General features: G+C 49.1%; 1 non-coding gene and 1 pseudogene across 1 annotated transcript; one reads left to right on the top strand and one right to left on the bottom strand.

Annotated features, from left to right (window-relative positions):
- The first annotated feature begins 6,762 nt into the window (after positions 1-6,762).
- LOC145340692 (small nucleolar RNA U3) lies at positions 6,763-6,979 on the top strand. The gene has a single exon (XR_013886279.1). It is a non-coding gene; the product is annotated as a small nucleolar RNA U3 (small nucleolar RNA).
- Positions 6,980-8,436: 1,457 nt separating this feature from the next.
- LOC145340694 (small nucleolar RNA U3) lies at positions 8,437-8,591 on the bottom strand (annotated as a pseudogene).
- Between the last annotated feature and the right edge of the window lie 5,021 nt (positions 8,592-13,612).

Here is a 13,612-nt window from a genome sequence, read left to right as displayed (position 1 = left end):
GAGACGCAGAGACTCTGAGACGCAGAGACTCTGAGACGCAGAGACTCTGAGACGCAGAGACTCTGAGACGCAGAGACGCAGAGACGCAGAGACTCTGAGACGCAGAGACGCAGAGACTCTGAGACGCAGAGACTCTGAGACGCAGAGACTCTGAGACGCAGAGACTCTGAGACGCAGAGACTCTGAGACGCAGAGACGCAGAGACGCAGAGACGCAGAGACTCTGAGACGCAGAGACTCTGAGACGCAGAGACGCAGAGACGCAGAGACGCAGAGACTCTGAGACGCAGAGACTCTGAGACGCAGAGACTCTGAGACGCAGAGACTCTGAGACGCAGAGACTCTGAGACGCAGAGACTCTGAGACGCAGAGACTCTGAGACGCAGAGACGCAGAGACTGTGAGACGCAGGGACGCAGAGACGCTGAGACTCTGATACGCAGAGACGCTGAGATGCAGAGACGCAGAGACGCAGAGACTCTGTGACGCAGAGACTCTGAGACACTGAGACGCAGAGACGCTGAGACGCAGAGACGCTGAGACGCAGAGACTCTGAGACGCAGAGACTCTGAGACGCAGAGACTCTGAGACACAGTGACGCAGAGACTCTGAGACGCAGAGACGCAGAGACTCTGAGACGCAGAGACTCTGAGACGCCGAGACTCTGAGACACAGTGACGCAGAGACTCTGAGACGCAGAGACTCTGAGACGCAGAGACTCTGAGACGCAGAGACGCAGAGACTCTGAGACGCAGAGACTCTGAGACGCAGAGACTCTGAGACGCAGAGACTCTGAGACGCAGAGACTCAGAGACGCAGAGACGCAGAGACTCAGAGACTCTGAGACGCAGAGACGCAGAGACTCTGAGACGCAGAGACTCTGAGACGCAGAGACTCTGAGACGCAGAGACTCTGAGACGCAGAGACGCAGAGACTCTGTGACGCAGAGACTCTGAGACACTGAGACGCAGAGACGCTGAGACGCAGAGACGCTGAGACGCAGAGACTCTGAGACGCAGAGACTCTGAGACGCAGAGACTCTGAGACACAGTGACGCAGAGACTCTGAGACGCAGAGACGCAGAGACTCTGAGACGCAGAGACTCTGAGACGCCGAGACTCTGAGACACAGTGACGCAGAGACTCTGAGACGCAGAGACTCTGAGACGCAGAGACTCTGAGACGCAGAGACGCAGAGACTCTGAGACGCAGAGACTCTGAGACGCAGAGACTCTGAGACGCAGAGACGCAGAGACTCTGAGACGCAGAGACTCTGAGACGCAGAGACTCTGAGACGCAGAGACTCTGAGACGCAGAGACTCTGATACGCAGAGACTCTGAGACGCAGAGACTCTGAGACGCAGAGACTCTGAGACGCAGAGACTCTGAGACGCAGAGACTCTGAGACACAGTGACGCAGAGACTCTGAGACGCAGAGACACTGAGACGCAGAGACTCTGAGACGCAGAGACGCAGAGACTCTGAGACGCAGAGACTCTGAGACGCAGAGACTCTGAGACGCAGAGACTCTGAGACGCAGTGACTCTGAGACGCAGTGACTCTGAGACGCAGAGACTCTGAGACGCAGAGACTCTGAGACGCAGAGACTCTGAGACGCAGAGACTCTGAGACTCTGAGACGCAGAGACTCTGAGACGCAGAGACTCTGAGACGCAGAGACGCAGAGACGCAGAGACGCAGAGACGCAGAGACTCTGAGACGCAGAGACTCTGAGACGCAGAGACTCTGAGACACAGTGACGCAGAGACTCTGAGACGCAGAGACTCTGAGACGCAGAGACTCTGAGACGCAGAGACTCTGAGACGCAGAGACTCTGAGACGCAGTGACGCAGAGACTCTGAGACGCAGAGACTCTGAGACGCAGAGACTCTGAGACGCAGAGACTCTGAGACGCAGAGACGCAGAGACGCAGAGACTCTGAGACGCAGAGACTCTGAGATGCAGAGACTCTGAGACGCAGAGACTCTGAGACACAGTGACGCAGAGACTCTGAGACGCAGAGACGCAGAGACGCAGAGACGCAGAGACGCAGAGACGCAGAGACTCTGAGACGCAGAAACTCTGAGACGCAGAGACTCTGAGACGCAGAGACTCTGAGACGCAGAGATGCAGAGACTCTGAGACTCTGAGACGCAGAGACGCAGTGACTCTGAGACGCAGAGACTCTGAGACTCTGGGACGCAGAGACTCTGAGACTCTGAGACGCAGAGACTCTGAGACGCAGAGACTCTGAGACGCAGAAACGCAGAGACTCTGAACCTCTGAGACGCAGAGACTCTGAGACGCAGAGACTCTGAGACGCAGAGACGCAGTGACTCTGAGACGCAGAGACTCTGAGACACAGAGATGCAGAGACTCTGAGACGCAGAGACTCTGAGACGCAGAGACTCTGAGACGCAGAGACTCTGAGACGCAGAGACTCTGAGACGCAGAGACTCTGAGACGCAGAGACTCTGAGACTCTGAGACGCAGAGACGCAGAGACGCAGAGACGCAGAGACTCTGAGACGCAGAGACTCTGAGACGCTGAGACTCTGAGACTCTGAGACTGTGAGACGCAGAGACGCAGAGACGCTGAGACTCTGAGACGCAGAGACGCTGAGACTGTGAGACGCAGAGACTCTGAGACTGTGAGACGCAGAGACGCTGAGACTCTGAGATGCAGAGACGCTGAGACGCTGAGACGCAGAGACTCTGAGACGCAGAGACACAAAGACGCAAAGACGCAGAGACGCTGAGACGCAGAGACACAAAGACGCAAAGACGCAGAGACTCTGAGACGCTGAGACTCTGAGACGCAGAGACGCTGAGACGCTGAGACTCTGAGACTCTGAGACGCAAAGACTCTGAGACGCAGAGACTCTGAGACGCAGAGACGCAGAGACTCTGAGACGCAGAGACTCTGAGACGCAGAGACGCTGAGACTGTGAGACGCAGAGACGCTGAGACTGTGAGACGCAGAGACGCTGAGACTGTGAGACGCAGAGACGCTGAGACTCTGAGATGCAGAGACGCTGAGACGCTGAGACGCAGAGACTCTGAGACGCAGAGACTCTGAGACGCAGAGACTCTGAGACGCAGAGACTCTGAGACGCAGAGACGCAGAGACTCTGAGACTCTGAGACGCAGAGACGCAGTGACTCTGAGACGCAGAGACTCTGAGACTCTGGGACGCAGAGACTCTGAGACTCTGAGACGCAGAGACTCTGAGACGCAGAGACTCTGAGACGCAGAAACGCAGAGACTCTGAACCTCTGAGACGCAGAGACTCTGAGACGCAGAGACTCTGAGACGCAGAGACGCAGTGACTCTGAGACGCAGAGACTCTGAGACACAGAGATGCAGAGACTCTGAGACGCAGAGACTCTGAGACGCAGAGACTCTGAGACGCAGAGACTCTGAGACGCAGAGACTCTGAGACGCAGAGACTCTGAGACGCAGAGACGCAGAGACGCAGAGACTCTGAGACGCAGAGACGCAGAGACTCTGAGACGCAGAGACTCTGAGACGCTGAGACTCTGAGACTCTGAGACTGTGAGACGCAGAGACGCAGAGACTCTGAGACGCAGAGACGCTGAGACTGTGAGACGCAGAGACTCTGAGACTGTGAGACGCAGAGACGCTGAGACTCTGAGATGCAGAGACGCTGAGACGCTGAGACGCAGAGACTCTGAGACGCAGAGACTCTGAGACGCAGAGACTCTGAGACGCAGAGACGCAGAGACTCTGAGAAGCAGAGACGCAGAGACTCTGAGACGCAGAGACGCTGAGACGCAGAGACACAAAGACGCAAAGACGCAGAGACTCTGAGACGCTGAGACTCTGAGACGCAGAGACGCTGAGACGCTGAGACTCTGAGACTCTGAGACGCAAAGACTCTGAGACGCAGAGACTCTGAGACGCAGAGACGCAGAGACTCTGAGACGCAGAGACTCTGAGACGCAGAGACTCTGAGACGCAGAGACGCTGAGACTGTGAGACGCAGAGACGCTGAGACTGTGAGACGCAGAGACTCTGAGACTGTGAGACGCAGAGACGCTGAGACTCTGAGATGCAGAGACGCTGAGACGCTGAGATGCAGAGACGCTGAGACGCTGAGACGCAGAGACTCTGAGACGCAGAGACTCTGAGACGCAGAGACTCTGAGACGCAGAGACTCTGAGACGCAGAGACGCAGAGACTCTGAGAAGCAGAGACGCAGAGACTCTGAGACGCAGAGACTCTGAGACGCAGAGGTTCAGGGACTGGGGTGTGTACTCGGGGTCAGGGTTCAGGGACTGGGGTCTGTACTCGGGGTCAGGGTTCAGGGACTGGGGTCTGTACTCGGGGTCAGGGTTCAGGGACTGGGGTCTGTACTCGGGGTCAGGGTCGAGACGTAGTGCTCGACAGACTGGAGGGACTGATTGTGGATAAGTCCCCAGGACCGGATGGAATGCATCCGAGGGTTCTGAAAGAAATGGCGGAGGTGATAGTGGATGCCTTGGTGGTTATTTTCCAGACGTCGCTGGATTCCGGGGAAGTGCCGGATGATTGGAAAACGGCTAATGTTACGCCGTTGTTTGAGAAGGGTGCCAGGCAAAAGGCGGGGACTTATAGGCCGGTTAGTTTAACTTCTGTGGTAGATAAAATGTTAGAATCTGTCATCAAGGAGGAAATAGCGAGGCATCTTGAGAGGAATTGCTTTATAGAGCAGACGCAGCACGGTTTCATTAAAGGGAAGTCGTGTCTGACAAATTTATTGGAGTTCTATGAGGATGTGTCTAGGGCAGTGGATAGAGGAGAGCCGGTGGATGTGGTCTTTCTGGATTTTCAGAAGGCGTTTGATAAGGTACCTCACAAGAGGTTATTGCAGAAGGTCAGGGGACATGGAGTTGGGGGTAGGGTGTTAGCGTGGATAGAGGATTGATTGTCAAATAGGAGGCAGAGAGTGGGGGTCAATGGGTGCTATTCGGATTGGCGGATGGTGACTAGTGGAGTGCCCCGGGGTCGGTGCTGGGGCCTCAGCTATTTACCATTTATATAGATGATCTGGAGGAGGGAGCCGAGTGTATGGTGTCGAAATTTGCTGATGACACCAAGATTGGTGGAACGGCAAATTGCGCGGAGGGTGTGGAGAGTCTGCAGAAGGATCTAGATAGGCTGGGCGAATGGGCCAGGAAATGGCAAATGGAATTTAATGTTGGCAAGTGCGAGGTTGTCCACTTTGGTCGAAAGAATGGTAGGAAGGATTATTACTTACGGGGTGAAAAACTGCAGCAGGCGACGGTGCAGAGGGACCTCGGGGTCCTTGTGCATGTGTGGCAAAAACCCAGCTTGCAGGTGCAGCAGGTGGTCAGGAAGGCGGATGGGATGCTGGCCTTCATAGCGAGGGGGATTGAATATAAAAGTAGGGAGGTCTTGCTGCAGCTGTACAGGGCATTGGTGAGGCCGCAGCTGGAGTACTGTGTGCAGTTTTGGGCGCCGCACCTGCGCAAAGATATTTTGGCCTTGGAGGGAGTGCAGAGGAGGTTCACTAGGCTGATACCAGAGTTGAGGGGGTTGAGCCATGAGGAGAGGCTGAATAAACTAGGCTTGTACTCGTTAGAGTTTAGAAGAATGAGGGGAGATCTCATTGAGACGTATAAGATGATGAATGGGATGGATAGGATAGAGGTGGAGAGACTCTTCCCACTCAGAAAGGACAGTAGGACTAGGGGGCACAGCCTCAAGATAAAGGGGAGGCGGTTTAGAACGGAGTTGAGGAGGAACTTCTTCACTCAAAGGGTGGTGAATCTCTGGAATTCTCTGCCCGTTGAAGTGGTGGAAGCTGCCTCGTAAAATATTTTTAAGACGCGGGTTGATGGGTTTTTGATAAGAGAGGGGATTAAGGGTTATGGGGAGAGGGCGGGAAAGTGGAACTGAGCCACGACAGATCAGCCATGATCTTATTGAATGGCGGGGCAGGCTCGAAGGGCTAGATGGCCTACTCCTGCTCCTATTTCTTATGTTCTTATGTTCTTATCCCGCCCCTCGAGCCTGCCCCGCCATTCAATAAGATCATGGCTGATCTGTCGTGGCTCAGTTCCACATTCCCGCCCTCTCCCCATAACCCTTAATCCCCTCTCTTATCAAAAACCCATCAACCCGCGACTTAAATATATTTAGCGAGGCAGCTTCCACCACTTCAACGGGCAGAGAATTCCAGAGATTCACCACCCTTTGAGTGAAGAAGTTCCTCCTCAACTCCGTTCTAAACCGCCCCCCCCTTTATCTTGAGGCTGTGCCCTCTAGTCCTACTGTCCTTTCTGAGCGGGAAGAGTCTCTCCACCTCTACCCTATCCATCCCATTCATTATCTTATACGTGAAGATGTGCATCACCCCATAACAGGCAGGCTCTCAGTCTGAGATCAAACTCATTTCAGTGTGATATATAACACCAAGTTTACAGTCTGATTCACACTGACAGGGAGTTAGTTGCTGTGTTTTATGAAGAGTTAGACAATGATACAGTCTGTGTTGTGAGTGACACATATGTTAATTTTTGATAGTGGATTGAATGTATTAGGCAAATCAGACTGAACAAATCTGATGGTTTCAATGTTCCATTTGGAAAAATAATCTGTTTTTGTATATTTAATTTGGTGTATAATTGTAGAGGAATTAATTACAAAAATGTAAATAACAGAATTGATAAATGAGAGATGCAGCCTGTGAGCGTGATGTGTATCTGTGGTATTGGCAGCTGAGTTTCTGTGTGTTTGTCAGTGAGATTACACTCTCAGGGATCATTTCTATAGCGTTTTCCTAGAGTAATGTGTTTCTACAGTGTGTGGTCTCCCAATCCATGAGGAGGATTTCTAGTGTTCTCTTCTGAGCAGGAAGCTGGTACTGAGTGTTACTTTTAGTAACTGCTCAGTGTCATTGATGAGTGTTCCTTCTCTCTCTTGTAGAGAGGTGGAGGAAGGGAACACAGTCTGAGTGGACTGTCTATAAAATTTTGTGGAAGTTGTTTTGTTGGGGGGTATTCAAAATGTGAACTCTGGCCTTCATTTTCAGTCTATCTGTGCCAGTGGGGGCTGCTGTGTGTGACACGTACTGTTGGTGTCTTGGTGGCAGTGGGTTTACAGAATGGAAATCCTGGTTAACAGTGGTTGGATCAAACTGTGATCAGTGCTAACCACCGTGCCAACGTGCCACTATTGTGTTTGGGATCCATGGTTGAGTGGTTAAGGTCGACAAGATTAAGGTGTACAAAAGTCTGAGGGAGGTAGATTGGGTGGGCAGGAAGGAACTTTTCCCTTTAGTAAACAGGGGACATAGATTTAGGGTAAGTAGCAGGAAATGTAGAGAGGATTAGAGGAAATACATTTTCACTATCCAGTCGCTTCACACCAATGCCATGGTTAAGAAACCCCACCAATGCCTCTACTTTCTCAGGAGGTGAAGGAAGTTTGCCATGTCTGCTGTGACTCTCACCAGCTTTTACAGGTGCACTGTAGAAAGCATCCTTTCTGGTTGTGTCACAGCTTGGTCTGGGCTCCTGCTCTGTCCAAGACCGCAAGGAATTACAAAGAGTTGCGAATGTAGCTCAGTCCATTCTGCAAACCAGCCTCCCATCCATTAACTCTGTCTACACTTCCCACTGCTTCAGAAAAGCAGCCGGGATAATCAAGGACAACATACTTGTGGGCCGAAGGGCCTGTTTGTGCTGTAGTGTTCTATGTTCTATGTTCTATACACCCCGGACATTCTCTCTTCCACCTTATTCCATTGGGAAAAAGATACAAAAGTCTGAAGTCACACACAATGGACCTACCTCATATTAAGTTGATCTTTCTTTACATGCTAGTTGTGACTGTAACACTACATTCTGTAACCTCTCCTTTCCCCTCTATGAACGGTATGCTTTGTCTCTATAACACACAGGAAACAATATTCTTCACTGTATAATACTATTTAAGGACCCCATGACCCTGGACATTCTCTCTTCCATCTTCTGTCGGGAAAAAGATACAAAAGTCTGAGGTCCTGTACCGACCGACTCAAGAACAGTTTCTTCCCTGCTGCTGTCAGACTTTTGAATGGACTTACCTTGCACTAAGTTGATCTTTGTCAACACCCTCGCTATAACTGTAACACTACATTCTGCACTCTCTGGTTTCCTTCTCTATGAACGGTATGCTTTGTATAAAGCACAAGAAACAATACTTTTCACTGTATACTAATACATGTGACAATAATAAATCAAATCAAATCGGAACCTTCTACACTTAAGAATTAAGATCAGTATTTGAAAGACCTCAGCATACAAGGTGTGGGAAAACACAATTAAAAGGGACACGAGTTTCCGAAGGTGCACAGACACAACTCTTTGCGCACTGTAACAATCCGTACACACAACTCCAAATCAAACTTCTCCTTCTGTTAATTTTATAGACAATCCACTCAGACTGTGTTCCCTTCCTCCACCTCTCTACAAGAGAGAGAAGGAACACTCAGTGCCAACTTTCTCCTCATGGATTGGGAGACCACACACTGTAGAAACACATTTCTCTAGGAAAACACTATAGAAATAATCCCTAAGAATATAATCTCACTGACAAACACACAGAAACTCAGCTGCCAATACCACAGATACACATCACGCTCACGGGCTGCATCTCTCATTTATCGATTCTGTTATTTACATTTTTGTAATTAATTCCTCTACAATTATACACCAAATTAAATATACAAAAACAGATTATTTTTCCAAATGGAACATTGAAACCATCAGATTTGTAAACTCTAATTTCCATAATATATTCAATTCACCAATCAAAAGTTTTTGTTTTTGCAAATTATATTTATTCATAAATACGAAAGTGCGATAATCTTTAGGTTCTTTAGGTATATCATGTTACACTCCGAGATACTTCAACACACTCAAAGCAACATCACAGATATTTTCCAATGGTCTGTATAAATGGTGTAAAAGTAGTTAAAGATTGTCTATATGGAACAAATTGGACTTTGAGGTGTTTCAGTCACAGGGACAGGGGGTACAGTAGTCCAATTACTTGGAGTGTTTGATGGCAGTGTGGGTCAGACCCATCCTTCACAACCCAGGGGACAGATAGTGTCTCAGTACGTACTCACACTGAGTGTTTCTGTACTTAGAATCTATACACAGCTTGGTGCAGATATACACAAAGGGGGCTCTCAGGATTGGGATGATGTTGGGCACATTTTTCCCCTTCATCTAAAGGTTTATACATTGTGTTCCTGCGAGCATGGTTTATTTTTGGTCTCCAGATACAGTGGAAAATGTCTCAGCTGATTGTCATAGTGTGGGAGTGAGGAATGGGTCAGACCTGCGCCACATACAGTAACACTGAGAATGTCTCACATCTGATCACCAGGTTTTTACTTGGAATGGACAGGAAGCGTTGCTCCCACATTCCCAGCTTTCGGTTCATTCTACCTACTCACTCCATCCAGCTTCTAATGCACCCCCTGATCCCTCCGAACCACATCCCCAGCACCCTGAGACTGTCTGACCTGACAGGGAAGGGGACTAAGGGATGGGTCCACCCAGTTCCCAAAGAACATGGTCTCACTCTTACCATGACTTACCCTGGCACCCAGGGCCAGTTTGAACAGTAATGTCGTTCACATAGAGGGAAACTTTCACCTGAGAACCTCTGCTGTCTGGGATCGACACACCTCTAATACCCAATCCCTTCCTGATATACTCAGCACAGGGTTCTGTACAAACAGGGTGAGAGAGAGAGAGACAGAGACAGACAGAGAGACACAGTGAGAGACAGAGACAGACAGAGGGACACAGTGAGAGACAGAGAGAGACAGAGACAGACAGAGGGACACAGTGAGAGACAGAGAGAGACAGAGACAGACAGAGGGACACAGTGAGAGACAGAGACAAACAAAGAACAAAAACAGCCTGGGAAACAGGCCCTTCGGCCCAACGAGCCCGCGCCGTCATTTTAACATTAACATTATTGGGAAGGCAAGACTTCCCCTTTACAAAGCCATGCTGCGTATCCTTAATCAGATCGCAACGCTCTAAGTGCACATACATCCTATCCCTAAGAATCCTCTCCATCAACTTACCTACCACTGACGTTAAGCTCACCGGCCTATAGTTACCCGGGTTATCCCTCCTACCCTTTTTAAACAACGGTACCACGTTTGCTATCCTCCAGTCCTCTGGGACCTCACCTGTGTCCAAAGAAGAGACAAAGATTCGCGTCAGAGGCCCAGCAATCTCATCCCTCGCCTCTCGAAGCAGCCTAGGATAAATGCCATCGGGCCCCGGAGATTTATCAGTTTTAATGCTACCTAAAAGCATTCCCTCGGAATGGATGATTCCTTCAATTGGTCTATCGCTCCCTCGATGACCGTACCAGACATCAAGCCCCTCTCCTTCGTGAATACCAACGCAAAGTATTCATTCAGGATCTCCCCATTCCCTCTGCCTCTCAGCACAATTCCCCTCGTCTGTCCCTGAGAGGACTGATTTTACCCCTAGCCACCCTTTTGTTCCTGACATAGGAGTAAAACGCCTTTGGATTCTCCTTAATCCTACCTGCTAAAGCCATTTCATGCCCCCTTTTTGCCCTCCTAACTCCCCTTTTGAGATCCCTCCTACTCTCTCTGTACTCCTCCACCGCTCTCTCCGTTCCCAGCTGCTTAGACCTGACATACGCCTCTTGGTGCTTTTCAATGTTGAGTTTCTCATTGGAATTGTTAGTGCTTTTCACTGTTGTGTTAATTGGTGGATTTGTTGGTGTTTTTGAATGTTGTGGTTGTTGTTGGATTTGTTGGTTTTTTTCACTGTTGTGGTTGTCATTGGAATTCTTAGTGTTTTTCACTGTTATGGTTGTTGTTGAATTTGTTGGTGTTTTCAATGTTGAGGTTGTTGTTGGATCTGTTGGTTTTTTTAAATGTTGAGGTTGTTGTTTGACTTGTTAGTGTTTCTCAATGTTGAGGTTGTTGTTGAATTTGTTGGTGTTTTTAATTGTTGAGGTTGTTGAATTTGTTTTTGTTTTTTGATTCTAGCTTGTTGAATGTGTTGATGTTTTTCAATTGTTGAGGTTGTTGTTGGATTTGTTGGTGCTTTTCAGTATTGAGATTGTTGTTGAATTTGTTTGGTGTTTTTTCAATGTTGAGGTTGTTGTTAGATTTGTTGGTGTTTTTCAATGTTGAGTTTCTTGTTGGATTGTTGGTGTTTTTCTACATTGAGGTTGTTGTTTGATTTGTTGGTGTTTTTCAATTTTGAGTTTGTTGTTGGATTTGTTGTTGTTTTAAACTGTTGAGGCTGTTGTTGGATTTGTTGATGCTTTTTCAATGTTCAGGTTGTTGTTGAATTTGATGATATTATTCAATCTTGAGGTTGGTGTTGGATTGGTTTGTGCTTTTCACTGTTGTGGTTCTTGTTGGATTTGTTGGTGTTTTTCAATGTTGAGGTTGTTAAATTTGTTGGCGTTTTTCACTGTTGTGGTTGTTGTAGAACTTGTGTTTTTCAATGTTGATGTTGTTGGACTTGGTGTTTTTTTCAATGTAGAGATTGTTGTTGGAATTGTTAGTGTTTTCATTGTCATGGTTGCTGTTGAATTTGTTGGTGTTTTCAATGTTATGATTGTTATTGAAGTTGTTGGTGTTTTCAATGCTCAGGTTTTTGTTGGATTTATTGGTGTTTTTCAATGTTGAGGTTGTTGTTGGATTTGTTGGTGTCGTTCAATGTTGGGGTTGTTGTTGGATTTGTTGGTGTTTTTCACTGTTGTGGTTGTTGTTGGATTAGTTGGTGTTTTTGAATGCCGAGGTTGTTGTTGAATGTGTTGGTGTTTTTCACTGTCATGGTTGTTGTTGGGTTTGTTGGTGTTTTTCAATGTCAAGGTTGTTGTTGAAATTGTTGGTGTTTTCACCGTTGAGATTGTTGTTGGATTTGTTGGTGTTTTCAATGTTGAGGTTGTTATTGAATTTGTTGGTGTTTTTCACTGTTGTGGTTGTTGTTGGATTAGTTGGTGTTTTTCAATGCCGAGGTTGTTGTTGAATGTGTTGGTGTTTTTCAATGTCAAGGTTGTTGTTGAAATTGTTGGTGTTTTCACCGTTGAGATTGTTGTTGGATTTGTTGGTGTTTTCAATGTTGAGGTTGTTGTTGAATTTGTTGGTGTTTTTAACTGTTGAGGTTGTTGTTTGATTTAGAACATACAACATAGAACACGACAGCACAAACAGGCCCTTCGGCCCACAAGTTGCGCCGATCACATCAACACCTACCAACCTACAGACCTATCTATAACCCTCAATCTCATTAAACCCCATATACTCATCCAGAAGTCTTTTAAAAGACCCCAGCGAGTTCGCCTCCACCACCACTGACGGCAGCCGATTCCATTCACTCACCACCCTCTGAGTGAAAAACTTACCCCTAACATCACTTCTGTACTTTCCTCCCCGCACCTTAAATCTGTGTCCTCTCGTAGCGACCATTTCAACCCGGGGAAATAGCCTCTGAGAATCCACCCTATCCATTCCTCTCAACAGTTTATAAACATCTATCAGGTCGCCTCTCAACCTTCGTCACTCTGAGACGCAGAGACGCTGAGACGCAGAGACTCTGAGACGCTGAGATGCAGAGACGCTGAGACGCTGAGACGCAGAGACGCAGAGACTCTGAGACGCAGAGACGCTGAGACGCAGGGACGCTGAGACGCAGAGACTGTGAGACGCAGAGACTCTGAGACTGTGAGATGCAGAGACTCTGAGACTGTGAGATGCAGAGACGCTGAGACTCTGAGACGCAGAGACGCTGAGATGCAGAGACTCTGAGACGCAGAGACGCAGAGACTCTGAGACGCAGAGACGCTGAGACGCAGAGACTCTGAGACGCTGAGACTCTGAGAATGTGAGACGCAGAGACGCTGAGACTCTGAGACGCAGAGACGCTGAGACGCAGAGACGCAGAGACTCTGAGACTGTGAGACGCAGAGACGCTGAGACGCAGAGACTCTGAGACGCAGAGACTCTGAGACGCAGAGACGCAGAGACTCTGAGACGCAGAGACGTAGAGACTCTGAGACGCAGAGACGCAGAGAGGCAGAGACTCTGAGACGCTGAGACGCAGAGACGCTGAGACGCAGAGACTCTGAGACGCAGAGAGGCAGAGACTCTGAGACGCAGAGACGCAGAGACTCTGAGACGCAGAGAGGCAGAGACTCTGAGACGCAGAGACGCAGAGACTCTGAGACGCAGAGACGCAGAGACTCTGAGACGCAGAGACGCTGAGACGCTGAGACGCAGAGACTCTGAGACGCAGAGAGGCAGAGACTCTGAGACGCAGAGACGCAGAGACGCTGAGACGCTGAGACGCAGAGACTCTGAGATGCAGAGACTCTGAGACGCAGAGACGCAGAGACGCAGAGACTCTGAGACGCAGAGAGGCAGAGACTCTGAGACGCAGAGAGGCAGAGACTCTGAGACGCAGAGACGCAGAGACGCTGAGACGCTGAGACGCAGAGACTCTGAGACGCAGAGACGCAGAGACTCTGAGACTCTGAGACTCTGAGACGCAGAGACGCAGAGACTCTGAGACGCTGTGACGCAGAGACTCT

The sequence above is a fragment of the Carcharhinus amblyrhynchos genome, unplaced genomic scaffold, assembly GCF_965287045.1.
Source record: "Carcharhinus amblyrhynchos unplaced genomic scaffold, sCarAmb.v2.hapA chromosome_1300, whole genome shotgun sequence".
Classification (NCBI taxonomy): Eukaryota; Metazoa; Chordata; class Chondrichthyes; order Carcharhiniformes; family Carcharhinidae; genus Carcharhinus; species Carcharhinus amblyrhynchos.
This window is presented reverse-complemented; position numbering and strand designations above follow the sequence as displayed.